The sequence below is a fragment of the Hyla sarda genome, unplaced genomic scaffold (assembly GCF_029499605.1).
Source record: "Hyla sarda isolate aHylSar1 unplaced genomic scaffold, aHylSar1.hap1 scaffold_739, whole genome shotgun sequence".
In the NCBI taxonomy this organism is placed as follows: domain Eukaryota; kingdom Metazoa; phylum Chordata; class Amphibia; order Anura; family Hylidae; genus Hyla; species Hyla sarda.
The window spans coordinates 138,304-164,538 of NW_026610761.1; the positions used below are offsets into that span (position 1 = coordinate 138,304).

The following is a 26,235-nucleotide window of genomic DNA, read 5'->3' on the forward strand; positions in this document are numbered from 1 at the left end:
TATAGATCTCAAAGTCTGTGCACAGAATTTAGCAAGGGCCTCGCACCTTCTGATGCATCAGGTAGGTGCACAATAGCATAGCCTAACCCTCTGTACTTTGGTCTATATTGATGCGGGACATAGACAGCCAGCTGATGACCAATCCATTAGTGCAATGGATGGCTGGAAGCATTTGTCTTTGCCTTTGCAATACCACAGAAGCAATGCATGGTCAATGTACAGCAATGACACACCTGTGTGAACAGCCAGGAGACCCCCCCCCCCATGTTATGTTACATAGTTACATAGTTAGTACGGTCGAAAAAAGACATATGTCCATCAAGTTCAACCAGGGAATTAAGGGGTAGGGGTGTGGCGCGATATTGGGGAAGGGATGAGATTTTATATTTCTTCATAAGCATTAATCTTATTTTGTCAATTAGGAACATTCAGCACCCACCCGCTATCAAGGCAGCTGCCTATCATGTCATGCCCTACCTGCACAGGTGTGCTGGCTACTCAAATGATCCAATTAAGGAGGCCATTTAGTCAGCAGCAGCAGAAGTCCTGTGCCTGGACGCTCCAACAGCGGCCAGACACAAGCAGAAGCAGAAGCAGCAGAAGCAGCAGCAGCACCACCTTTTGTTTTTTGGCTGCAGCAGCAGCAAGGCCCACAGGGCTGGCTAGCTGGCTAGCCAGCAAGCAGGTAGCAATGAAAGTAGGAATCTTTCTTTTTAACCCTGTAAGGGGGTGGTGCACTGTACCCGAAGATACTGCCATATCGGGTCAATGCATAGGGCGACGGAAGCAAGCTTCGAAATCGGCCCCCGTTCTCAAAAATCCATTTAATATATGGTCCCCAGATAGGGGACGTATCAGATATTAAACTGATAAGAACAGATACTACACTTGATCTTAGCCAAAAGGCCGAGAAGCGATAACCGTGAAAGGGGCGGGCCCAACAAGGTGCCCTTCATGGGCACTATCACTGCTTGCTGTCAGGGAGGCTGCCAGACAATTTTCCATGCACACTCTGGGCTGGGGGGCAGTCAACCACCAGTACACACAGCAGAACCTAAACCCATACCATTATTGCTAAGCAGCAAGACAGGGGCCCATTGCACTCCCACGGGGCCTTTTTAAATGCAATCCATAACCCGGATTTGCCAGGAACCCTTCTTACTCCTCCTACTTGCATGTGACACTGGGCTTAGGATCTGCATAGGAAACACACACACAAGCACACACCTACCTTTGTTGCCTGCAGATGCCTCCTTGGCTGTCCCCAAACGGTATCAAACCAACACCCACGGGAAGCTGTAAGCATAGAGGACATGCCTGCACCCCATTGGACTTACCTGTGTGGGTTAAATCCGGGTTATTTGACAACCTATGGCGGTGATGGTTCTGCTCAGGCAGAGCAGTGCTGATGCTCCTCATAAAGCTGTCGCTGCTGTGAAGGTTCTAGGTGACTTCACAAATCCCTATGGTTACATACACAACAAAGCTGGGTTGTTGTTGTTTACACTCTGCAAGGCCTGTGGAAGTGAGTGACATCATAGCACTGTAGTTCTGAGGGTTCTAGATGGATGCAACAATCTCCTGTTGCTTCTATGAAGGCCATAATAGACGACATCACCAAACAGCTCCATAGTCACATACACAGCAAAGGAGAGATGTTGTTTACACCTAGTGATGTCAGTGGTATTGAGTGACATCACAGCACAGTGCTAAGGCTCCTGGGCCTGGACACAGCAGCGGCTGCAATATCTCAACGGAGAATACGTTTATATATATGTGTGTGTGTGCGCGTATATATATATATATATATATATATATATATATATATTTCTCCGCCGAAATCACTTTTAAACCCATTTCCACCTTTTTTTCCCTTCTCTTTTTCTTACTTTTTTTTCACGTTTTTTTACGTTTTTCTCCTTTTCGCCTCTTTTCTGGGCGTATTATTCTTCTTTTTCTTCTTTTTTTTCGTCTAATGCATACCCCATCAGTGCAGCAATGCTTATTCAATACCGCCAGCAGATGGAGACACTGGGGGATAATTTTCTAAGGATTTATACTGATTTTTCCTGTCTGAATTTGTCGCACAGAAAGTTGCAGGCCAAATATGTGTGACATTTCTGCGACTTTAGCTTCTAGAGCATTTTTACAACATTATACATAGGTGCTGAATACATAAAAAGCGACTGTTCAGCGACAGACAAGTCGCATCGGCTGAAAGTAGGCCAGAATGTCAGTCCATGTTGGAGCAGGTTTAGATACAGTCTAAAGTATAGATCTCAAAGTCTGTGCACAGAATTTAGCAAGGGCCTCGCACCTTCTGATGCATCAGGTAGGTGCACAATAGCATAGCCTAACCCTCTGTACTTTGGTCTATATTGATGCGGGACATAGACAGCCAGCTGATGACCAATCCATTAGTGCAATGGATGGCTGGAAGCATTTGTCTTTGCCTTTGCAATACCACAGAAGCAATGCATGGTCAATGTACAGCAATGACACACCTGTGTGAACAGCCAGGAGACCCCCCCCCCCCCCCCATGTTATGTTACATAGTTACATAGTTAGTACGGTCGAAAAAAGACATATGTCCATTGTTACGCCGAGCGCTCCGGGTCCCCGCTCCTCCCCGGAGCGCTCGCTACACTCTCCTCACTGCAGCGCTCCGGTCAGATCCACTGACCCGGGGCGCTGCGATACCGCCTCCAGCCGGGATGCGATTCGCGATGCGGGTAGCGCCCGCTCGCGATGCGCACCCCGGCTCCCGTACCTGTCTCGCTCTCCGTCAGTCCTGTCCCGGCGCGCGCGGCCCCGCTCCCTAGGGCGCGCGCGCGCCGGGTCTTTGCGATTTAAAGGGCCACTGCGCCGCTGATTGGCGCAGTGGTTCCAATTAGTGTTATCACCTGTGCACTTCCCTATATCACCTCACTTCCCCTTCACTCCCTCGCCGGATCTTGTTGCCATCGTGCCAGTGAAAGCGTTTCCTTGTATGTTCCTAGCCTGTGTTCCAGACCTCCTGCCGTTGCCCCTGACTACGATCCTTGCTGCCTGCCCCGACCTTCTGCTACGTCCGACCTTGCTTCTGTCTACTCCCTTGTACCGCGCCTATCTTCAGCAGCCAGAGAGGTTGAGCCGTTGCTAGTGGATACGACCTGGTCACTACCGCCGCAGCAAGACCATCCCGCTTTGCGGCGGGCTCTGGTGAAAACCAGTAGTGACTTAGAACCGATCCACTAGCACGGTCCACGCCAATCCCTCTCTGGCACAGAGGATCCACTACCTGCCAGCCGGCATCGTGACAGTAGATCCGGCCATGGATCCCGCTGAAGTTCCTCTGCCAGTTGTCGCTGACCTCACCACGGTGGTCGCCCAGCAGTCACAACAGATAGCGCAACAAGGCCAACAGCTGTCTCAACTGACCGTTATGCTACAGCAGTTACTACCACAGCTTCAGCAATCATCTCCTCCGCCAGCTCCTGCACCTCCTCCGCAGCGAGTGGCCGCTTCTGGACTACGACTATCCTTGCCGGATAAATTTGATGGGGACTCTAAGTTTTGCCGTGGCTTTCTTTCCCAATGTTCATTGCACTTGGAGATGATGTCGGACCAGTTCCCCACTGAAAGGTCTAAGGTGGCTTTCGTAGTCAGCCTTCTGTCTGGAAAAGCCCTGTCTTGGGCCACACCGCTCTGGGACCGCAATGACCCCGTCACTGCCTCTGTACACTCCTTCTTCTCGGAAATTCGAAGTGTCTTTGAGGAACCTGCCCGAGCCTCTTCTGCTGAGACTGCCCTGTTGAACCTGGTCCAGGGTAATTCTTCCGTTGGCGAGTATGCCGTACAATTCCGTACTCTTGCTTCAGAATTATCCTGGAATAATGAGGCACTCTGCGCGACCTTTAAAAAAGGCCTATCCAGCAACATTAAAGATGTTCTGGCCGCACGAGAAATCCCTGCTAATCTACATGAACTCATTCACCTAGCCACTCGCATTGACATGCGTTTTTCCGAAAGGCGTCAGGAGCTCCGCCAGGATATGGACTCTGTTCGCACGAGGCGTTTCTTCTCCCCGGCTCCTCTCTCCTCTGGTCCCCTGCAATCTGTTCCTGTGTCTCCCGCCGTGGAGGCTATGCAGGTCGACCGGTCTCACCTGACACCTCAAGAGAGGACACGACGCCGCATGGAGAATCTCTGCCTGTACTGTGCTAGTACCGAACACTTTCTGAAGGATTGTCCTATCCGTCCTCCCCGCCTGGAAAGACGTACGCTGACTCCGCACAAAGGTGAGACAGTCCTTGATGTCTACTCTGCTTCTCCACGTCTTACTGTGCCTGTGCGGATGTCTGCCTCTGCCTTCTCCTTCTCTGCTGTGGCCTTCTTGGACTCCGGATCTGCAGGAAATTTTATTTTGGCCTCTCTCGTCAACAGGTTCAACATCCCGGTGACCAGTCTCGCCAGACCCCTCTACATCAATTGTGTAAACAATGAAAGATTGGACTGTACCATACGTTTCCGCACGGAGCCCCTTCTAATGTGCATCGGATCTCATCACGAGAGGATTGAACTTTTGGTCCTCCCCAATTGCACTTCTGAAATTCTCCTTGGACTTCCCTGGCTTCAACTTCATTCCCCAACCCTGGATTGGTCCACTGGGGAGATCAAGAGTTGGGGGCCCTCTTGTTCCAAGGACTGCCTAAAACCGGTTCCCAGTAACCCTTGCCGTGACTCTGTGGTTCCTCCTGTAACCGGTCTCCCTAAGGCCTATATGGACTTTGCGGACGTTTTTTGCAAAAAACAAGCTGAGACTCTACCTCCTCACAGGCCTTATGATTGTCCTATTGACCTCCTCCCGGGCACTACTCCACCCCGGGGCAGAATCTATCCTCTGTCCGTCCCAGAGACTCTTGCCATGTCTGAATACGTCCAGGAAAATTTAAAAAAGGGCTTTATCCGTAAATCCTCCTCTCCTGCCGGAGCCGGATTTTTCTTTGTGTCCAAAAAAGATGGCTCTCTACGTCCTTGCATTGACTACCGCGGTCTTAATAAAATCACGGTTAAGAACCGCTACCCCCTACCCCTCATCTCTGAACTCTTTGATCGCCTCCAAGGTGCCCACATTTTTACCAAACTGGACTTAAGAGGTGCTTATAATCTCATCCGCATCAGAGAGGGGGATGAATGGAAAACGGCATTTAACACCAGAGATGGACACTTTGAGTATCTGGTCATGCCCTTTGGCCTGTGCAACGCCCCTGCCGTCTTCCAAGACTTTGTTAATGAAATTTTTCGTGATCTCCTATACTCCTGTGTTGTTGTATATCTGGACGATATCCTGATTTTTTCTGCCAATCTAGAAGAACACCGCCAGCATGTCCGTATGGTTCTTCAGAGACTTCGTGACAATCAACTCTATGCCAAAATAGAGAAATGTCTGTTTGAATGCCAATCTCTTCCTTTCCTAGGATACTTGGTCTCTGGCCAGGGACTACAAATGGATCCAGACAAACTCTCTGCCGTCTTAGATTGGCCACGCCCCTCCGGACTCCGTGCCATCCAACGTTTTTTGGGGTTCGCCAATTATTACAGGCAATTTATTCCACATTTTTCTACCGTTGTGGCTCCTATTGTGGCTTTAACCAAAAAAAATGCCGATCCCAAGTCTTGGCCTCCTCAAGCGGAAGACGCCTTTAAACGGCTCAAGTCTGCCTTTTCTTCGGCTCCCGTGCTCTCCAGACCTGACCCATCTACACCCTTCCTTTTGGAGGTTGATGCCTCCTCAGTGGGAGCTGGAGCTGTCCTTCTACAAAAAAACTCTTCCGGGCATGCTGTTACTTGTGGTTTTTTTTCTAGGACCTTCTCTCCGGCGGAGAGGAACTACTCCATCGGGGATCGAGAGCTTCTAGCCATTAAATTAGCACTTGAGGAATGGAGGCATCTGCTGGAGGGATCAAGATTTCCAGTTATTATTTACACCGATCACAAGAACCTCTCCTACCTCCAGTCTGCCCAACGGCTGAATCCTCGTCAGGCCAGGTGGTCTCTGTTCTTTGCCTGATTTAATTTTGAAATTCACTTTCGGCCTGCCGATAAGAACATTAGGGCCGATGCTCTCTCTCGTTCCTCAGATGCTTCTGAAGTTGAACTCTCTCCTCAACACATCATTCCTCCTGACTGCCTGATTTCCACTTCTCCAGCCTCCATCAGGCAAACTCCTCCAGGAAAGACCTTTGTTTCTCCACGCCAACGCCTCGGAATCCTCAAATGGGGTCACTCCTCCCATCTCGCAGGTCATGCGGGCATCAAGAAATCTGTGCAACTCATCTCTCGCTTCTATTGGTGGCCGACTCTAGAGACTGATGTGGTGGACTTTGTGCGAGCCTGCACTATCTGTGCCCGGGATAAGACTCCTCGCCAGAAGCCCGCTGGTTTTCTTCATCCTCTGCCTGTCCCCGAACAGCCTTGGTCTCTGATTGGTATGGATTTTATTACTGACTTACCCCCATCCCATGGCAACACTGTTATTTGGGTGGTCGTTGATCGATTCTCCAAAATGGCACATTTCATCCCTCTTCCTGGTCTTCCTTCAGCGCCTCAGTTGGCTAAACATTTTTTTGTACACATTTTTCGTCTTCACGGGTTGCCTACGCAGATCGTCTCGGATAGAGGCGTCCAATTCGTGTCTAAATTCTGGAGGGCTCTCTGTAAACAACTCAAGATTAAATTAAATTTTTCTTCTGCATATCATCCTCAATCCAATGGACAAGTAGAAAGAATTAACCAGGTCTTGGGTGATTATTTACGACATTTTGTTTCCTCCCGCCAGGATGACTGGGCAGATCTTCTACCTTGGGCCGAATTCTCGTATAATTTCAGAGTCTCTGAATCTTCCTCCAAATCCCCATTTTTCGTGGTGTACGGCCGTCACCCTCTTCCCCCCCTCCCTACCCCCTTGCCCTCTGGTCTGCCCGCTGTGGATGAAATTTCTCGTGATCTTTCCATCATATGGAGAGAGACCCAAAATTCTCTCTTACAGGCTTCTTCACGCATGAAGAAATTCGCGGATAAGAAAAGAAGAGCTCCTCCCATTTTTTCCCCTGGAGACAAGGTATGGCTCTCCGCTAAATATGTCCGCTTCCGTGTCCCTAGCTATAAGTTGGGACCACGCTATCTTGGTCCTTTCAAAATTTTGCGCCAGATTAATCCTGTCTCTTACAAACTTCTTCTTCCTCCTTCTCTTCGTATTCCTAATGCCTTTCACGTTTCTCTTCTTAAACCACTTATCATTAACCGTTTCTCTCCCAAATCTGTTCCTCCCACTCCTGTCTCCGGCTCCTCGGACATCTTCTCCGTCAAAGAGATCTTAGCATCAAAAAAGGTCAGAGGGAAAACCTTCTTTTTAGTGGATTGGGAGGGTTGTGGTCCAGAAGAGAGGTCCTGGGAACCTGAGGACAATATCCTGGACAAAAATCTGGTCCTCAGGTTCTCAGGCTCCAAGAAGAGGGGGAGACCCAAGGGGGGGGGGTACTGTTACGCCGAGCGCTCCGGGTCCCCGCTCCTCCCCGGAGCGCTCGCTACACTCTCCTCACTGCAGCGCTCCGGTCAGATCCACTGACCCGGGGCGCTGCGATACCGCCTCCAGCCGGGATGCGATTCGCGATGCGGGTAGCGCCCGCTCGCGATGCGCACCCCGGCTCCCGTACCTGACTCGCTCTCCGTCAGTCCTGTCCCGGCGCGCGCGGCCCCGCTCCCTAGGGCGCGCGCGCGCCGGGTCTTTGCGATTTAAAGGGCCACTGCGCCGCTGATTGGCGCAGTGGTTCCAATTAGTGTTATCACCTGTGCACTTCCCTATATCACCTCACTTCCCCTTCACTCCCTCGCCGGATCTTGTTGCCATCGTGCCAGTGAAAGCGTTTCCTTGTGTGTTCCTAGCCTGTGTTCCAGACCTCCTGCCGTTGCCCCTGACTACGATCCTTGCTGCCTGCCCCGACCTTCTGCTACGTCCGACCTTGCTTCTGTCTACTCCCTTGTACCGCGCCTATCTTCAGCAGCCAGAGAGGTTGAGCCGTTGCTAGTGGATACGACCTGGTCACTACCGCCGCAGCAAGACCATCCCGCTTTGCGGCGGGCTCTGGTGAAAACCAGTAGTGACTTAGAACCGATCCACTAGCACGGTCCACGCCAATCCCTCTCTGGCACAGAGGATCCACTACCTGCCAGCCGGCATCGTGACATCCATCAAGTTCAACCAGGGAATTAAGGGGTAGGGGTGTGGCGCGATATTGGGGAAGGGATGAGATTTTATATTTCTTCATAAGCATTAATCTTATTTTGTCAATTAGGAACATTCAGCACCCACCCGCTATCAAGGCAGCTGCCTATCATGTCATGCCCTACCTGCACAGGTGTGCTGGCTACTCAAATGATCCAATTAAGGAGGCCATTTAGTCAGCAGCAGCAGAAGTCCTGTGCCTGGACGCTCCAACAGCGGCCAGACACAAGCAGAAGCAGAAGCAGCAGAAGCAGCAGCAGCACCACCTTTTGTTTTTTGGCTGCAGCAGCAGCAAGGCCCACAGGGCTGGCTAGCTGGCTAGCCAGCAAGCAGGTAGCAATGAAAGTAGGAATCTTTCTTTTTAACCCTGTAAGGGGGTGGTGCACTGTACCCGAAGATACTGCCATATCGGGTCAATGCATAGGTCGACGGAAGCAAGCTTCGAAATCGGCCCCCGTTCTCAAAAATCCATTTAATATATGGTCCCCAGATAGGGGACGTATCAGATATTAAACTGATAAGAACAGATACTACACTTGATCTTAGCCAAAAGGCCGAGAAGCGATAACCGTGAAAGGGGCGGGCCCAACAAGGTGCCCTTCATGGGCACTATCACTGCTTGCTGTCAGGGAGGCTGCCAGACAATTTTCCATGCACACTCTGGGCTGGGGGGCAGTCAACCACCAGTACACACAGCAGAACCTAAACCCATACCATTATTGCTAAGCAGCAAGACAGGGGCCCATTGCACTCCCACGGGGCCTTTTTAAATGCAATCCATAACCCGGATTTGCCAGGAACCCTTCTTACTCCTCCTACTTGCATGTGACACTGGGCTTAGGATCTGCATAGGAAACACACACACAAGCACACACCTACCTTTGTTGCCTGCAGATGCCTCCTTGGCTGTCCCCAAACGGTATCAAACCAACACCCACGGGAAGCTGTAAGCATAGAGGACATGCCTGCACCCCATTGGACTTACCTGTGTGGGTTAAATCCGGGTTATTTGACAACCTATGGCGGTGATGGTTCTGCTCAGGCAGAGCAGTGCTGATGCTCCTCATAAAGCTGTCGCTGCTGTGAAGGTTCTAGGTGACATCACAAATCCCTATGGTTACATACACAACAAAGCTGGGTTGTTGTTGTTTACACTCTGCAAGGCCTGTGGAAGTGAGTGACATCATAGCACTGTAGTTCTGAGGGTTCTAGATGGATGCAACAATCTCCTGTTGCTTCTATGAAGGCCATAATAGACGACATCACCAAACAGCTCCATAGTCACATACACAGCAAAGGAGAGATGTTGTTTACACCTAGTGATGTCAGTGGTATTGAGTGACATCACAGCACAGTGCTAAGGCTCCTGGGCCTGGACACAGCAGCGGCTGCAATATCTCAACGGAGAATACGTTTATATATATGTGTGTGTGTGCGCGTATATATATATATATATATATATATATATATATATATATATATATATATATATATTTCTCCGCCGAAATCACTTTTAAACCCATTTCCACCTTTTTTTCCCTTCTCTTCCTCTTACTTTTTTTTCACGTTTTTTTACGTTTTTCTCCTTTTCGCCTCTTTTCTGGGCGTATTATTCTTCTTTTTCTTCTTTTTTTTCGTCTAATGCATACCCCATCAGTGCAGCAATGCTTATTCAATACCGCCAGCAGATGGAGACACTGGGGGATAATTTTCTAAGGATTTATACTGATTTTTCCTGTCTGAATTTGTCGCACAGAAAGTTGCAGGCCAAATATGTGTGACATTTCTGCGACTTTAGCTTCTAGAGCATTTTTACAACATTATACATAGGTGCTGAATACATAAAAAGCGACTGTTCAGCGACAGACAAGTCGCATCGGCTGAAAGTAGGCCAGAATGTCAGTCCATGTTGGAGCAGGTTTAGATACAGTCTAAAGTATAGATCTCAAAGTCTGTGCACAGAATTTAGCAAGGGCCTCGCACCTTCTGATGCATCAGGTAGGTGCACAATAGCATAGCCTAACCCTCTGTACTTTGGTCTATATTGATGCGGGACATAGACAGCCAGCTGATGACCAATCCATTAGTGCAATGGATGGCTGGAAGCATTTGTCTTTGCCTTTGCAATACCACAGAAGCAATGCATGGTCAATGTACAGCAATGACACACCTGTGTGAACAGCCAGGAGACCCCCCCCCCCCCCATGTTATGTTACATAGTTACATAGTTAGTACGGTCGAAAAAAGACATATGTCCATCAAGTTCAACCAGGGAATTAAGGGGTAGGGGTGTGGCGCGATATTGGGGAAGGGATGAGATTTTATATTTCTTCATAAGCATTAATCTTATTTTGTCAATTAGGAACATTCAGCACCCACCCGCTATCAAGGCAGCTGCCTATCATGTCATGCCCTACCTGCACAGGTGTGCTGGCTACTCAAATGATCCAATTAAGGAGGCCATTTAGTCAGCAGCAGCAGAAGTCCTGTGCCTGGACGCTCCAACAGCGGCCAGACACAAGCAGCAGCAGAAGCAGCAGCAGCACCACCTTTTGTTTTTTGGCTGCAGCAGCAGCAAGGCCCACAGGGCTGGCTAGCTGGCTAGCCAGCAAGCAGGTAGCAATGAAAGTAGGAATCTTTCTTTTTAACCCTGTAAGGGGGTGGTGCACTGTACCCGAAGATACTGCCATATCGGGTCAATGCATAGGTCGACGGAAGCAAGCTTCGAAATCGGCCCCCGTTCTCAAAAATCCATTTAATATATGGTCCCCAGATAGGGGACGTATCAGATATTAAACTGATAAGAACAGATACTACACTTGATCTTAGCCAAAAGGCCGAGAAGCGATAACCGTGAAAGGGGCGGGCCCAACAAGGTGCCCTTCATGGGCACTATCACTGCTTGCTGTCAGGGAGGCTGCCAGACAATTTTCCATGCACACTCTGGGCTGGGGGGCAGTCAACCACCAGTACACACAGCAGAACCTAAACCCATACCATTATTGCTAAGCAGCAAGACAGGGGCCCATTGCACTCCCACGGGGCCTTTTTAAATGCAATCCATAACCCGGATTTGCCAGGAACCCTTCTTACTCCTCCTACTTGCATGTGACACTGGGCTTAGGATCTGCATAGGAAACACACACACAAGCACACACCTACCTTTGTTGCCTGCAGATGCCTCCTTGGCTGTCCCCAAACGGTATCAAACCAACACCCACGGGAAGCTGTAAGCATAGAGGACATGCCTGCACCCCATTGGACTTACCTGTGTGGGTTAAATCCGGGTTATTTGACAACCTATGGCGGTGATGGTTCTGCTCAGGCAGAGCAGTGCTGATGCTCCTCATAAAGCTGTCGCTGCTGTGAAGGTTCTAGGTGACATCACAAATCCCTATGGTTACATACACAACAAAGCTGGGTTGTTGTTGTTTACACTCTGCAAGGCCTGTGGAAGTGAGTGACATCATAGCACTGTAGTTCTGAGGGTTCTAGATGGATGCAACAATCTCCTGTTGCTTCTATGAAGGCCGTAATAGACGACATCACCAAACAGCTCCATAGTCACATACACAGCAAAGGAGAGATGTTGTTTACACCTAGTGATGTCAGTGGTATTGAGTGACATCACAGCACAGTGCTAAGGCTCCTGGGCCTGGACACAGCAGCGGCTGCAATATCTCAACGGAGAATACGTTTATATATATGTGTGTGTGTGCGCGTATATATATATATATATATATATATATATATATATATATATATATATATTTCTCCGCCGAAATCACTTTTAAACCCATTTCCACCTTTTTTTCCCTTCTCTTCCTCTTACTTTTTTTTCACGTTTTTTTTACGTTTTTCTCCTTTTCGCCTCTTTTCTGGGCGTATTATTCTTCTTTTTCTTCTTTTTTTTCGTCTAATGCATACCCCATCAGTGCAGCAATGCTTATTCAATACCGCCAGCAGATGGAGACACTGGGGGATAATTTTCTAAGGATTTATACTGATTTTTCCTGTCTGAATTTGTCGCACAGAAAGTTGCAGGCCAAATATGTGTGACATTTCTGCGACTTTAGCTTCTAGAGCATTTTTACAACATTATACATAGGTGCTGAATACATAAAAAGCGACTGTTCAGCGACAGACAAGTCGCATCGGCTGAAAGTAGGCCAGAATGTCAGTCCATGTTGGAGCAGGTTTAGATACAGTCTAAAGTATAGATCTCAAAGTCTGTGCACAGAATTTAGCAAGGGCCTCGCACCTTCTGATGCATCAGGTAGGTGCACAATAGCATAGCCTAACCCTCTGTACTTTGGTCTATATTGATGCGGGACATAGACAGCCAGCTGATGACCAATCCATTAGTGCAATGGATGGCTGGAAGCATTTGTCTTTGCCTTTGCAATACCACAGAAGCAATGCATGGTCAATGTACAGCAATGACACACCTGTGTGAACAGCCAGGAGACCCCCCCCCCCCCATGTTATGTTACATAGTTACATAGTTAGTACGGTCGAAAAAAGACATATGTCCATCAAGTTCAACCAGGGAATTAAGGGGTAGGGGTGTGGCGCGATATTGGGGAAGGGATGAGATTTTATATTTCTTCATAAGCATTAATCTTATTTTGTCAATTAGGAACATTCAGCACCCACCCGCTATCAAGGCAGCTGCCTATCATGTCATGCCCTACCTGCACAGGTGTGCTGGCTACTCAAATGATCCAATTAAGGAGGCCATTTAGTCAGCAGCAGCAGAAGTCCTGTGCCTGGACGCTCCAACAGCGGCCAGACACAAGCAGAAGCAGAAGCAGCAGAAGCAGCAGCAGCACCACCTTTTGTTTTTTGGCTGCAGCAGCAGCAAGGCCCACAGGGCTGGCTAGCTGGCTAGCCAGCAAGCAGGTAGCAATGAAAGTAGGAATCTTTCTTTTTAACCCTGTAAGGGGGTGGTGCACTGTACCCGAAGATACTGCCATATCGGGTCAATGCATAGGGCGACGGAAGCAAGCTTCGAAATCGGCCCCCGTTCTCAAAAATCCATTTAATATATGGTCCCCAGATAGGGGACGTATCAGATATTAAACTGATAAGAACAGATACTACACTTGATCTTAGCCAAAAGGCCGAGAAGCGATAACCGTGAAAGGGGCGGGCCCAACAAGGTGCCCTTCATGGGCACTATCACTGCTTGCTGTCAGGGAGGCTGCCAGACAATTTTCCATGCACACTCTGGGCTGGGGGGCAGTCAACCACCAGTACACACAGCAGAACCTAAACCCATACCATTATTGCTAAGCAGCAAGACAGGGGCCCATTGCACTCCCACGGGGCCTTTTTAAATGCAATCCATAACCCGGATTTGCCAGGAACCCTTCTTACTCCTCCTACTTGCATGTGACACTGGGCTTAGGATCTGCATAGGAAACACACACACAAGCACACACCTACCTTTGTTGCCTGCAGATGCCTCCTTGGCTGTCCCCAAACGGTATCAAACCAACACCCACGGGAAGCTGTAAGCATAGAGGACATGCCTGCACCCCATTGGACTTACCTGTGTGGGTTAAATCCGGGTTATTTGACAACCTATGGCGGTGATGGTTCTGCTCAGGCAGAGCAGTGCTGATGCTCCTCATAAAGCTGTCGCTGCTGTGAAGGTTCTAGGTGACATCACAAATCCCTATGGTTACATACACAACAAAGCTGGGTTGTTGTTGTTTACACTCTGCAAGGCCTGTGGAAGTGAGTGACATCATAGCACTGTAGTTCTGAGGGTTCTAGATGGATGCAACAATCTCCTGTTGCTTCTATGAAGGCCGTAATAGACGACATCACCAAACAGCTCCATAGTCACATACACAGCAAAGGAGAGATGTTGTTTACACCTAGTGATGTCAGTGGTATTGAGTGACATCACAGCACAGTGCTAAGGCTCCTGGGCCTGGACACAGCAGCGGCTGCAATATCTCAACGGAGAATACGTTTATATATATGTGTGTGTGTGCGCGCATATATATATATATATATATATATATATATATATATATTTCTCCGCCGAAATCACTTTTAAACCCATTTCCACCTTTTTTTCCCTTCTCTTCCTCTTACTTTTTTTTCACGTTTTTTTACGTTTTTCTCCTTTTCGCCTCTTTTCTGGGCGTATTATTCTTCTTTTTCTTCTTTTTTTTCGTCTAATGCATACCCCATCAGTGCAGCAATGCTTATTCAATACCGCCAGCAGATGGAGACACTGGGGGATAATTTTCTAAGGATTTATACTGATTTTTCCTGTCTGAATTTGTCGCACAGAAAGTTGCAGGCCAAATATGTGTGACATTTCTGCGACTTTAGCTTCTAGAGCATTTTTACAACATTATACATAGGTGCTGAATACATAAAAAGCGACTGTTCAGCGACAGACAAGTCGCATCGGCTGAAAGTAGGCCAGAATGTCAGTCCATGTTGGAGCAGGTTTAGATACAGTCTAAAGTATAGATCTCAAAGTCTGTGCACAGAATTTAGCAAGGGCCTCGCACCTTCTGATGCATCAGGTAGGTGCACAATAGCATAGCCTAACCCTCTGTACTTTGGTCTATATTGATGCGGGACATAGACAGCCAGCTGATGACCAATCCATTAGTGCAATGGATGGCTGGAAGCATTTGTCTTTGCCTTTGCAATACCACAGAAGCAATGCATGGTCAATGTACAGCAATGACACACCTGTGTGAACAGCCAGGAGACCCCCCCCCCCCCCATGTTATGTTACATAGTTACATAGTTAGTACGGTCGAAAAAAGACATATGTCCATCAAGTTCAACCAGGGAATTAAGGGGTAGGGGTGTGGCGCGATATTGGGGAAGGGATGAGATTTTATATTTCTTCATAAGCATTAATCTTATTTTGTCAATTAGGAACATTCAGCACCCACCCGCTATCAAGGCAGCTGCCTATCATGTCATGCCCTACCTGCACAGGTGTGCTGGCTACTCAAATGATCCAATTAAGGAGGCCATTTAGTCAGCAGCAGCAGAAGTCCTGTGCCTGGACGCTCCAACAGCGGCCAGACACAAGCAGAAGCAGAAGCAGCAGAAGCAGCAGCAGCACCACCTTTTGTTTTTTGGCTGCAGCAGCAGCAAGGCCCACAGGGCTGGCTAGCTGGCTAGCCAGCAAGCAGGTAGCAATGAAAGTAGGAATCTTTCTTTTTAACCCTGTAAGGGGGTGGTGCACTGTACCCGAAGATACTGCCATATCGGGTCAATGCATAGGGCGACGGAAGCAAGCTTCGAAATCGGCCCCCGTTCTCAAAAATCCATTTAATATATGGTCCCCAGATAGGGGACGTATCAGATATTAAACTGATAAGAACAGATACTACACTTGATCTTAGCCAAAAGGCCGAGAAGCGATAACCGTGAAAGGGGCGGGCCCAACAAGGTGCCCTTCATGGGCACTATCACTGCTTGCTGTCAGGGAGGCTGCCAGACAATTTTCCATGCACACTCTGGGCTGGGGGGCAGTCAACCACCAGTACACACAGCAGAACCTAAACCCATACCATTATTGCTAAGCAGCAAGACAGGGGCCCATTGCACTCCCACGGGGCCTTTTTAAATGCAATCCATAACCCGGATTTGCCAGGAACCCTTCTTACTCCTCCTACTTGCATGTGACACTGGGCTTAGGATCTGCATAGGAAACACACACACAAGCACACACCTACCTTTGTTGCCTGCAGATGCCTCCTTGGCTGTCCCCAAACGGTATCAAACCAACACCCACGGGAAGCTGTAAGCATAGAGGACATGCCTGCACCCCATTGGACTTACCTGTGTGGGTTAAATCCGGGTTATTTGACAACCTATGGCGGTGATGGTTCTGCTCAGGCAGAGCAGTGCTGATGCTCCTCATAAAGCTGTCGCTGCTGTGAAGGTTCTAGGTGACATCACAAATCCCTATGGTTACATACACAACAAAGCTGGGTTGTTGTTGTTTACACTCTGCAAGGCCTGTGGAAGTGAGTGACATCATAGCACTGTAGTTCTGAGGGTTCTAGATGGATGCAACAATCTCCTGTTGCTTCTATGAAGGCCATAATAGACGACATCACCAAACAGCTCCATAGTCACATACACAGCAAAGGAGAGATGTTGTTTACACCTAGTGATGTCAGTGGTATTGAGTGACATCACAGCACAGTGCTAAGGCTCCTGGGCCTGGACACAGCAGCGGCTGCAATATCTCAACGGAGAATACGTTTATATATATGTGTGTGTGTGCGCGTATATATATATATATATATATATATATATATATATATATATATATATATTTCTCCGCCGAAATCACTTTTAAACCCATTTCCACCTTTTTTTCCCTTCTCTTCCTCTTACTTTTTTTTCACGTTTTTTTACGTTTTTCTCCTTTTCGCCTCTTTTCTGGGCGTATTATTCTTCTTTTTCTTCTTTTTTTTCGTCTAATGCATACCCCATCAGTGCAGCAATGCTTATTCAATACCGCCAGCAGATGGAGACACTGGGGGATAATTTTCTAAGGATTTATACTGATTTTTCCTGTCTGAATTTGTCGCACAGAAAGTTGCAGGCCAAATATGTGTGACATTTCTGCGACTTTAGCTTCTAGAGCATTTTTACAACATTATACATAGGTGCTGAATACATAAAAAGCGACTGTTCAGCGACAGACAAGTCGCATCGGCTGAAAGTAGGCCAGAATGTCAGTCCATGTTGGAGCAGGTTTAGATACAGTCTAAAGTATAGATCTCAAAGTCTGTGCACAGAATTTAGCAAGGGCCTCGCACCTTCTGATGCATCAGGTAGGTGCACAATAGCATAGCCTAACCCTCTGTACTTTGGTCTATATTGATGCGGGACATAGACAGCCAGCTGATGACCAATCCATTAGTGCAATGGATGGCTGGAAGCATTTGTCTTTGCCTTTGCAATACCACAGAAGCAATGCATGGTCAATGTACAGCAATGACACACCTGTGTGAACAGCCAGGAGACCCCCCCCCCCCCCCCCCCATGTTATGTTACATAGTTACATAGTTAGTACGGTCGAAAAAAGACATATGTCCATCAAGTTCAACCAGGGAATTAAGGGGTAGGGGTGTGGCGCGATATTGGGGAAGGGATGAGATTTTATATTTCTTCATAAGCATTAATCTTATTTTGTCAATTAGGAACATTCAGCACCCACCCGCTATCAAGGCAGCTGCCTATCATGTCATGCCCTACCTGCACAGGTGTGCTGGCTACTCAAATGATCCAATTAAGGAGGCCATTTAGTCAGCAGCAGCAGAAGTCCTGTGCCTGGACGCTCCAACAGCGGCCAGACACAAGCAGAAGCAGAAGCAGCAGAAGCAGCAGCAGCACCACCTTTTGTTTTTTGGCTGCAGCAGCAGCAAGGCCCACAGGGCTGGCTAGCTGGCTAGCCAGCAAGCAGGTAGCAATGAAAGTAGGAATCTTTCTTTTTAACCCTGTAAGGGGGTGGTTCACTGTACCCGAAGATACTGCCATATCGGGTCAATGCATAGGGCGACGGAAGCAAGCTTCGAAATCGGCCCCCGTTCTCAAAAATCCATTTAATATATGGTCCCCAGATAGGGGACGTATCAGATATTAAACTGATAAGAACAGATACTACACTTGATCTTAGCCAAAAGGCCGAGAAGCGATAACCGTGAAAGGGGCGGGCCCAACAAGGTGCCCTTCATGGGCACTATCACTGCTTGCTGTCAGGGAGGCTGCCAGACAATTTTCCATGCACACTCTGGGCTGGGGGGCAGTCAACCACCAGTACACACAGCAGAACCTAAACCCATACCATTATTGCTAAGCAGCAAGACAGGGGCCCATTGCACTCCCACGGGGCCTTTTTAAATGCAATCCATAACCCGGATTTGCCAGGAACCCTTCTTACTCCTCCTACTTGCATGTGACACTGGGCTTAGGATCTGCATAGGAAACACACACACAAGCACACACCTACCTTTGTTGCCTGCAGATGCCTCCTTGGCTGTCCCCAAACGGTATCAAACCAACACCCACGGGAAGCTGTAAGCATAGAGGACATGCCTGCACCCCATTGGACTTACCTGTGTGGGTTAAATCCGGGTTATTTGACAACCTATGGCGGTGATGGTTCTGCTCAGGCAGAGCAGTGCTGATGCTCCTCATAAAGCTGTCGCTGCTGTGAAGGTTCTAGGTGACATCACAAATCCCTATGGTTACATACACAACAAAGCTGGGTTGTTGTTGTTTACACTCTGCAAGGCCTGTGGAAGTGAGTGACATCATAGCACTGTAGTTCTGAGGGTTCTAGATGGATGCAACAATCTCCTGTTGCTTCTATGAAGGCCATAATAGACAACATCACCAAACAGCTCCATAGTCACATACACAGCAAAGGAGAGATGTTGTTTACACCTAGTGATGTCAGTGGTATTGAGTGACATCACAGCACAGTGCTAAGGCTCCTGGGCCTGGACACAGCAGCGGCTGCAATATCTCAACGGAGAATACGTTTATATATATGTGTGTGTGTGCGCGTATATATATATATATATATATATATATATATATATATATTTCTCCGCCGAAATCACTTTTAAACCCATTTCCACCTTTTTTTCCCTTCTCTTCCTCTTACTTTTTTTTCACGTTTTTTTACGTTTTTCTCCTTTTCGCCTCTTTTCTGGGCGTATTATTCTTCTTTTTCTTCTTTTTTTTCGTCTAATGCATACCCCATCAGTGCAGCAATGCTTATTCAATACCGCCAGCAGATGGAGACACTGGGGGATAATTTTCTAAGGATTTATACTGATTTTTCCTGTCTGAATTTGTCGCACAGAAAGTTGCAGGCCAAATATGTGTGACATTTCTGCGACTTTAGCTTCTAGAGCATTTTTACAACATTATACATAGGTGCTGAATACATAAAAAGCGACTGTTCAGCGACAGACAAGTCGCATCGGCTGAAAGTAGGCCAGAATGTCAGTCCATGTTGGAGCAGGTTTAGATACAGTCTAAAGTATAGATCTCAAAGTCTGTGCACAGAATTTAGCAAGGGCCTCGCACCTTCTGATGCATCAGGTAGGTGCACAATAGCATAGCCTAACCCTCTGTACTTTGGTCTATATTGATGCGGGACATAGACAGCCAGCTGATGACCAATCCATTAGTGCAATGGATGGCTGGAAGCATTTGTCTTTGCCTTTGCAATACCACAGAAGCAATGCATGGTCAATGTACAGCAATGACACACCTGTGTGAACAGCCAGGAGACCCCCCCCCCCCCATGTTATGTTACATAGTTACATAGTTAGTACGGTCGAAAAAAGACATATGTCCATCAAGTTCAACCAGGGAATTAAGGGGTAGGGGTGTGGCGCGATATTGGGGAAGGGATGAGATTTTATATTTCTTCATAAGCATTAATCTTATTTTGTCAATTAGGAACATTCAGCACCCACCCGCTATCAAGGCAGCTGCCTATCATGTCATGCCCTACCTGCACAGGTGTGCTGGCTACTCAAATGATCCAATTAAGGAGGCCATTTAGTCAGCAGCAGCAGAAGTCCTGTGCCTGGACGCTCCAACAGCGGCCAGACACAAGCAGAAGCAGAAGCAGCAGAAGCAGCAGCAGCACCACCTTTTGTTTTTTGGCTGCAGCAGCAGCAAGGCCCACAGGGCTGGCTAGCTGGCTAGCCAGCAAGCAGGTAGCAATGAAAGTAGGAATCTTTCTTTTTAACCCTGTAAGGGGGTGGTGCACTGTACCCGAAGATACTGCCATATCGGGTCAATGCATAGGGCGACGGAAGCAAGCTTCGAAATCGGCCCCCGTTCTCAAAAATCCATTTAATATATGGTCCCCAGATAGGGGACGTATCAGATATTAAACTGATAAGAACAGATACTACACTTGATCTTAGCCAAAAGGCCGAGAAGCGATAACCGTGAAAGGGGCGGGCCCAACAAGGTGCCCTTCATGGGCACTATCACTGCTTGCTGTCAGGGAGGCTGCCAGACAATTTTCCATGCACACTCTGGGCTGGGGGGCAGTCAACCACCAGTACACACAGCAGAACCTAAACCCATACCATTATTGCTAAGCAGCAAGACAGGGGCCCATTGCACTCCCACGGGGCCTTTTTAAATGCAATCCATAACCCGGATTTGCCAGGAACCCTTCTTACTCCTCCTACTTGCATGTGACACTGGGCTTAGGATCTGCATAGGAAACACACACACAAGCACACACCTACCTTTGTTGCCTGCAGATGCCTCCTTGGCTGTCCCCAAACGGTATCAAACCAACACCCACGGGAAGCTGTAAGCATAGAGGACATGCCTGCACCCCATTGGACTTACCTGTGTGGGTTAAATCCGGGTTATTTGACAACCTATGGCGGTGATGGTTCTGCTCAGGCAGAGCAGTGCTGATGCTCCTCATAAAGCTGTCGCTGCTGTGAAGGTTCTAGGTGACATCACAAATCCCTATGGTTACATACACAACAAAGCTGGGTTGTTGTTGTTTACACTCTGCAAGGCCTGTGGAAGTGAGTGACATCATAGCACTGTAGTTCTGAGGGTTCTAGATGGATGCAACAATCTCCTGTTGCTTCTATGAAGGCCGTAATAGACGACATCACCAAACAGCTCCATAGTCACATACACAGCAAAGGAGAGATGTTGTTTACACCTAGTGATGTCAGTGGTATTGAGTGACATCACAGCACAGTGCTAAGGCTCCTGGGCCTGGACACAGCAGCGGCTGCAATATCTCAACGGAGAATACGTTTATATATATGTGTGTGTGTGCGCGTATATATATATATATATATATATATATATATATATATATATATTTCTCCGCCGAAATCACTTTTAAACCCATTTCCACCTTTTTTTCCCTTCTCTTCCTCTTACTTTTTTTTCACGTTTTTTTACGTTTTTCTCCTTTTCGCCTCTTTTCTGGGCGTATTATTCTTCTTTTTCTTCTTTTTTTTCGTCTAATGCATACCCCATCAGTGCAGCAATGCTTATTCAATACCGCCAGCAGATGGAGACACTGGGGGATAATTTTCTAAGGATTTATACTGATTTTTCCTGTCTGAATTTGTCGCACAGAAAGTTGCAGGCCAAATATGTGTGACATTTCTGCGACTTTAGCTTCTAGAGCATTTTTACAACATTATACATAGGTGCTGAATACATAAAAAGCGACTGTTCAGCGACAGACAAGTCGCATCGGCTGAAAGTAGGCCAGAATGTCAGTCCATGTTGGAGCAGGTTTAGATACAGTCTAAAGTATAGATCTCAAAGTCTGTGCACAGAATTTAGCAAGGGCCTCGCACCTTCTGATGCATCAGGTAGGTGCACAATAGCATAGCCTAACCCTCTGTACTTTGGTCTATATTGATGCGGGACATAGACAGCCAGCTGATGACCAATCCATTAGTGCAATGGATGGCTGGAAGCATTTGTCTTTGCCTTTGCAATACCACAGAAGCAATGCATGGTCAATGTACAGCAATGACACACCTGTGTGAACAGCCAGGAGACCCCCCCCCCCCCCCCATGTTATGTTACATAGTTACATAGTTAGTACGGTCGAAAAAAGACATATGTCCATCAAGTTCAACCAGGGAATTAAGGGGTAGGGGTGTGGCGCGATATTGGGGAAGGGATGAGATTTTATATTTCTTCATAAGCATTAATCTTATTTTGTCAATTAGGAACATTCAGCACCCACCCGCTATCAAGACAGCTGCCTATCATGTCATGCCCTACCTGCACAGGTGTGCTGGCTACTCAAATGATCCAATTAAGGAGGCCATTTAGTCAGCAGCAGCAGAAGTCCTGTGCCTGGACGCTCCAACAGCGGCCAGACACAAGCAGAAGCAGAAGCAGCAGAAGCAGCAGCAGCACCACCTTTTGTTTTTTGGCTGCAGCAGCAGCAAGGCCCACAGGGCTGGCTAGCTGGCTAGCCAGCAAGCAGGTAGCAATGAAAGTAGGAATCTTTCTTTTTAACCCTGTAAGGGGGGGGTGCACTGTACCCGAAGATACTGCCATATCGGGTCAATGCATAGGGCGACGGAAGCAAGCTTCGAAATCGGCCCCCGTTCTCAAAAATCCATTTAATATATGGTCCCCAGATAGGGGACGTATCAGATATTAAACTGATAAGAACAGATACTACACTTGATCTTAGCCAAAAGGCCGAGAAGCGATAACCGTGAAAGGGGCGGGCCCAACAAGGTGCCCTTCATGGGCACTATCACTGCTTGCTGTCAGGGAGGCTGCCAGACAATTTTCCATGCACACTCTGGGCTGGGGGGCAGTCAACCACCAGTACACACAGCAGAACCTAAACCCATACCATTATTGCTAAGCAGCAAGACAGGGGCCCATTGCACTCCCACGGGGCCTTTTTAAATGCAATCCATAACCCGGATTTGCCAGGAACCCTTCTTACTCCTCCTACTTGCATGTGACACTGGGCTTAGGATCTGCATAGGAAACACACACACAAGCACACACCTACCTTTGTTGCCTGCAGATGCCTCCTTGGCTGTCCCCAAACGGTATCAAACCAACACCCACGGGAAGCTGTAAGCATAGAGGACATGCCTGCACCCCATTGGACTTACCTGTGTGGGTTAAATCCGGGTTATTTGACAACCTATGGCGGTGATGGTTCTGCTCAGGCAGAGCAGTGCTGATGCTCCTCATAAAGCTGTCGCTGCTGTGAAGGTTCTAGGTGACATCACAAATCCCTATGGTTACATACACAACAAAGCTGGGTTGTTGTTGTTTACACTCTGCAAGGCCTGTGGAAGTGAGTGACATCATAGCACTGTAGTTCTGAGGGTTCTAGATGGATGCAACAATCTCCTGTTGCTTCTATGAAGGCCATAATAGACGACATCACCAAACAGCTCCATAGTCACATACACAGCAAAGGAGAGATGTTGTTTACACCTAGTGATGTCAGTGGTATTGAGTGACATCACAGCACAGTGCTAAGGCTCCTGGGCCTGGACACAGCAGCGGCTGCAATATCTCAACGGAGAATACGTTTATATATATGTGTGTGTGTGCGCGTATATATATATATATATATATATATATTTCTCCGCCGAAATCACTTTTAAACCCATTTCCACCTTTTTTTCCCTTCTCTTCCTCTTACTTTTTTTTCACGTTTTTTTACGTTTTTCTCCTTTTCGCCTCTTTTCTGGGCGTATTATTCTTCTTTTTCTTCTTTTTTTTCGTCTAATGCATACCCCATCAGTGCAGCAATGCTTATTCAATACCGCCAGCAGATGGAGACACTGGGGGATAATTTTCTAAGGATTTATACTGATTTTTCCTGTCTGAATTTGTCGCACAGAAAGTTGCAGGCCAAATATGTGTGACATTTCTGCGACTTTAGCTTCTAGAGCATTTTTACAACATTATACATAGGTGCTGAATACATAAAAAGCGACTGTTCAGCGACAGACAAGTCGCATCGGCTGAAAGTAGGCCAGAATGTCAGTCCATGTTGGAGCAGGTTTAGATACAGTCTAAAGTATAGATCTCAAAGTCTGTGCACAGAATTTAGCAAGGGCCTCGCACCTTCTGATGCATCAGGTAGGTGCACAATAGCATAGCCTAACCCTCTGTACTTTGGTCTATATTGATGCGGGACATAGACAGCCAGCTGATGACCAATCCATTAGTGCAATGGATGGCTGGAAGCATTTGTCTTTGCCTTTGCAATACCACAGAAGCAATGCATGGTCAATGTACAGCAATGACACACCTGTGTGAACAGCCAGGAGACCCCCCCCCCCCCATGTTATGTTACATAGTTACATAGTTAGTACGGTCGAAAAAAGACATATGTCCATCAAGTTCAACCAGGGAATTAAGGGGTAGGGGTGTGGCGCGATATTGGGGAAGGGATGAGATTTTATATTTCTTCATAAGCATTAATCTTATTTTGTCAATTAGGAACATTCAGCACCCACCCGCTATCAAGGCAGCTGCCTATCATGTCATGCCCTACCTGCACAGGTGTGCTGGCTACTCAAATGATCCAATTAAGGAGGCCATTTAGTCAGCAGCAGCAGAAGTCCTGTGCCTGGACGCTCCAACAGCGGCCAGACACAAGCAGAAGCAGAAGCAGCAGAAGCAGCAGCAGCACCACCTTTTGTTTTTTGGCTGCAGCAGCAGCAAGGCCCACAGGGCTGGCTAGCTGGCTAGCCAGCAAGCAGGTAGCAATGAAAGTAGGAATCTTTCTTTTTAACCCTGTAAGGGGGTGGTGCACTGTACCCGAAGATACTGCCATATCGGGTCAATGCATAGGGCGACGGAAGCAAGCTTCGAAATCGGCCCCCGTTCTCAAAAATCCATTTAATATATGGTCCCCAGATAGGGGACGTATCAGATATTAAACTGATAAGAACAGATACTACACTTGATCTTAGCCAAAAGGCCGAGAAGCGATAACCGTGAAAGGGGCGGGCCCAACAAGGTGCCCTTCATGGGCACTATCACTGCTTGCTGTCAGGGAGGCTGCCAGACAATTTTCCATGCACACTCTGGGCTGGGGGGCAGTCAACCACCAGTACACACAGCAGAACCTAAACCCATACCATTATTGCTAAGCAGCAAGACAGGGGCCCATTGCACTCCCACGGGGCCTTTTTAAATGCAATCCATAACCCGGATTTGCCAGGAACCCTTCTTACTCCTCCTACTTGCATGTGACACTGGGCTTAGGATCTGCATAGGAAACACACACACAAGCACACACCTACCTTTGTTGCCTGCAGATGCCTCCTTGGCTGTCCCCAAACGGTATCAAACCAACACCCACGGGAAGCTGTAAGCATAGAGGACATGCCTGCACCCCATTGGACTTACCTGTGTGGGTTAAATCCGGGTTATTTGACAACCTATGGCGGTGATGGTTCTGCTCAGGCAGAGCAGTGCTGATGCTCCTCATAAAGCTGTCGCTGCTGTGAAGGTTCTAGGTGACATCACAAATCCCTATGGTTACATACACAACAAAGCTGGGTTGTTGTTGTTTACACTCTGCAAGGCCTGTGGAAGTGAGTGACATCATAGCACTGTAGTTCTGAGGGTTCTAGATGGATGCAACAATCTCCTGTTGCTTCTATGAAGGCCGTAATAGACGACATCACCAAACAGCTCCATAGTCACATACACAGCAAAGGAGAGATGTTGTTTACACCTAGTGATGTCAGTGGTATTGAGTGACATCACAGCACAGTGCTAAGGCTCCTGGGCCTGGACACAGCAGCGGCTGCAATATCTCAACGGAGAATACGTTTATATATATGTGTGTGTGTGCGCGTATATATATATATATATATATATATATATATATATATATATATATATTTCTCCGCCGAAATCACTTTTAAACCCATTTCCACCTTTTTTTCCCTTCTCTTCCTCTTACTTTTTTTTCACGTTTTTTTACGTTTTTCTCCTTTTCGCCTCTTTTCTGGGCGTATTATTCTTCTTTTTCTTCTTTTTTTTCGTCTAATGCATACCCCATCAGTGCAGCAATGCTTATTCAATACCGCCAGCAGATGGAGACACTGGGGGATAATTTTCTAAGGATTTATACTGATTTTTCCTGTCTGAATTTGTCGCACAGAAAGTTGCAGGCCAAATATGTGTGACATTTCTGCGACTTTAGCTTCTAGAGCATTTTTACAACATTATACATAGGTGCTGAATACATAAAAAGCGACTGTTCAGCGACAGACAAGTCGCATCGGCTGAAAGTAGGCCAGAATGTCAGTCCATGTTGGAGCAGGTTTAGATACAGTCTAAAGTATAGATCTCAAAGTCTGTGCACAGAATTTAGCAAGGGCCTCGCACCTTCTGATGCATCAGGTAGGTGCACAATAGCATAGCCT

At 47.5% G+C, this 26,235-nt stretch overlaps 9 non-coding genes across 9 annotated transcripts; all 9 read right to left on the bottom strand.

Annotated features, from left to right (window-relative positions):
* Positions 1–727: 727 nt before the first annotated feature.
* On the bottom strand, positions 728–918 carry LOC130344974 (U2 spliceosomal RNA). The gene has a single exon (XR_008883767.1). It is a non-coding gene; the product is annotated as a U2 spliceosomal RNA (small nuclear RNA).
* A 7,723-nt stretch (positions 919–8,641) lies between these two features.
* LOC130344916 (U2 spliceosomal RNA) lies at positions 8,642–8,832 on the bottom strand. The gene has a single exon (XR_008883717.1). It is a non-coding gene; the product is annotated as a U2 spliceosomal RNA (small nuclear RNA).
* Positions 8,833–10,924: 2,092 nt separating this feature from the next.
* LOC130344917 (U2 spliceosomal RNA) lies at positions 10,925–11,115 on the bottom strand. The gene has a single exon (XR_008883718.1). It is a non-coding gene; the product is annotated as a U2 spliceosomal RNA (small nuclear RNA).
* A 2,095-nt stretch (positions 11,116–13,210) lies between these two features.
* On the bottom strand, positions 13,211–13,401 carry LOC130344976 (U2 spliceosomal RNA). The gene has a single exon (XR_008883769.1). It is a non-coding gene; the product is annotated as a U2 spliceosomal RNA (small nuclear RNA).
* Positions 13,402–15,486: 2,085 nt separating this feature from the next.
* LOC130344977 (U2 spliceosomal RNA) lies at positions 15,487–15,677 on the bottom strand. The gene has a single exon (XR_008883770.1). It is a non-coding gene; the product is annotated as a U2 spliceosomal RNA (small nuclear RNA).
* Positions 15,678–17,777: 2,100 nt separating this feature from the next.
* LOC130344919 (U2 spliceosomal RNA) lies at positions 17,778–17,968 on the bottom strand. The gene has a single exon (XR_008883719.1). It is a non-coding gene; the product is annotated as a U2 spliceosomal RNA (small nuclear RNA).
* Positions 17,969–20,052: 2,084 nt separating this feature from the next.
* LOC130344978 (U2 spliceosomal RNA) lies at positions 20,053–20,243 on the bottom strand. Its single transcript, XR_008883771.1, has one exon. It is a non-coding gene; the product is annotated as a U2 spliceosomal RNA (small nuclear RNA).
* A 2,091-nt stretch (positions 20,244–22,334) lies between these two features.
* LOC130344908 (U2 spliceosomal RNA) lies at positions 22,335–22,525 on the bottom strand. The gene has a single exon (XR_008883709.1). It is a non-coding gene; the product is annotated as a U2 spliceosomal RNA (small nuclear RNA).
* Positions 22,526–24,597: 2,072 nt separating this feature from the next.
* LOC130344979 (U2 spliceosomal RNA) lies at positions 24,598–24,788 on the bottom strand. Its single transcript, XR_008883772.1, has one exon. It is a non-coding gene; the product is annotated as a U2 spliceosomal RNA (small nuclear RNA).
* Between the last annotated feature and the right edge of the window lie 1,447 nt (positions 24,789–26,235).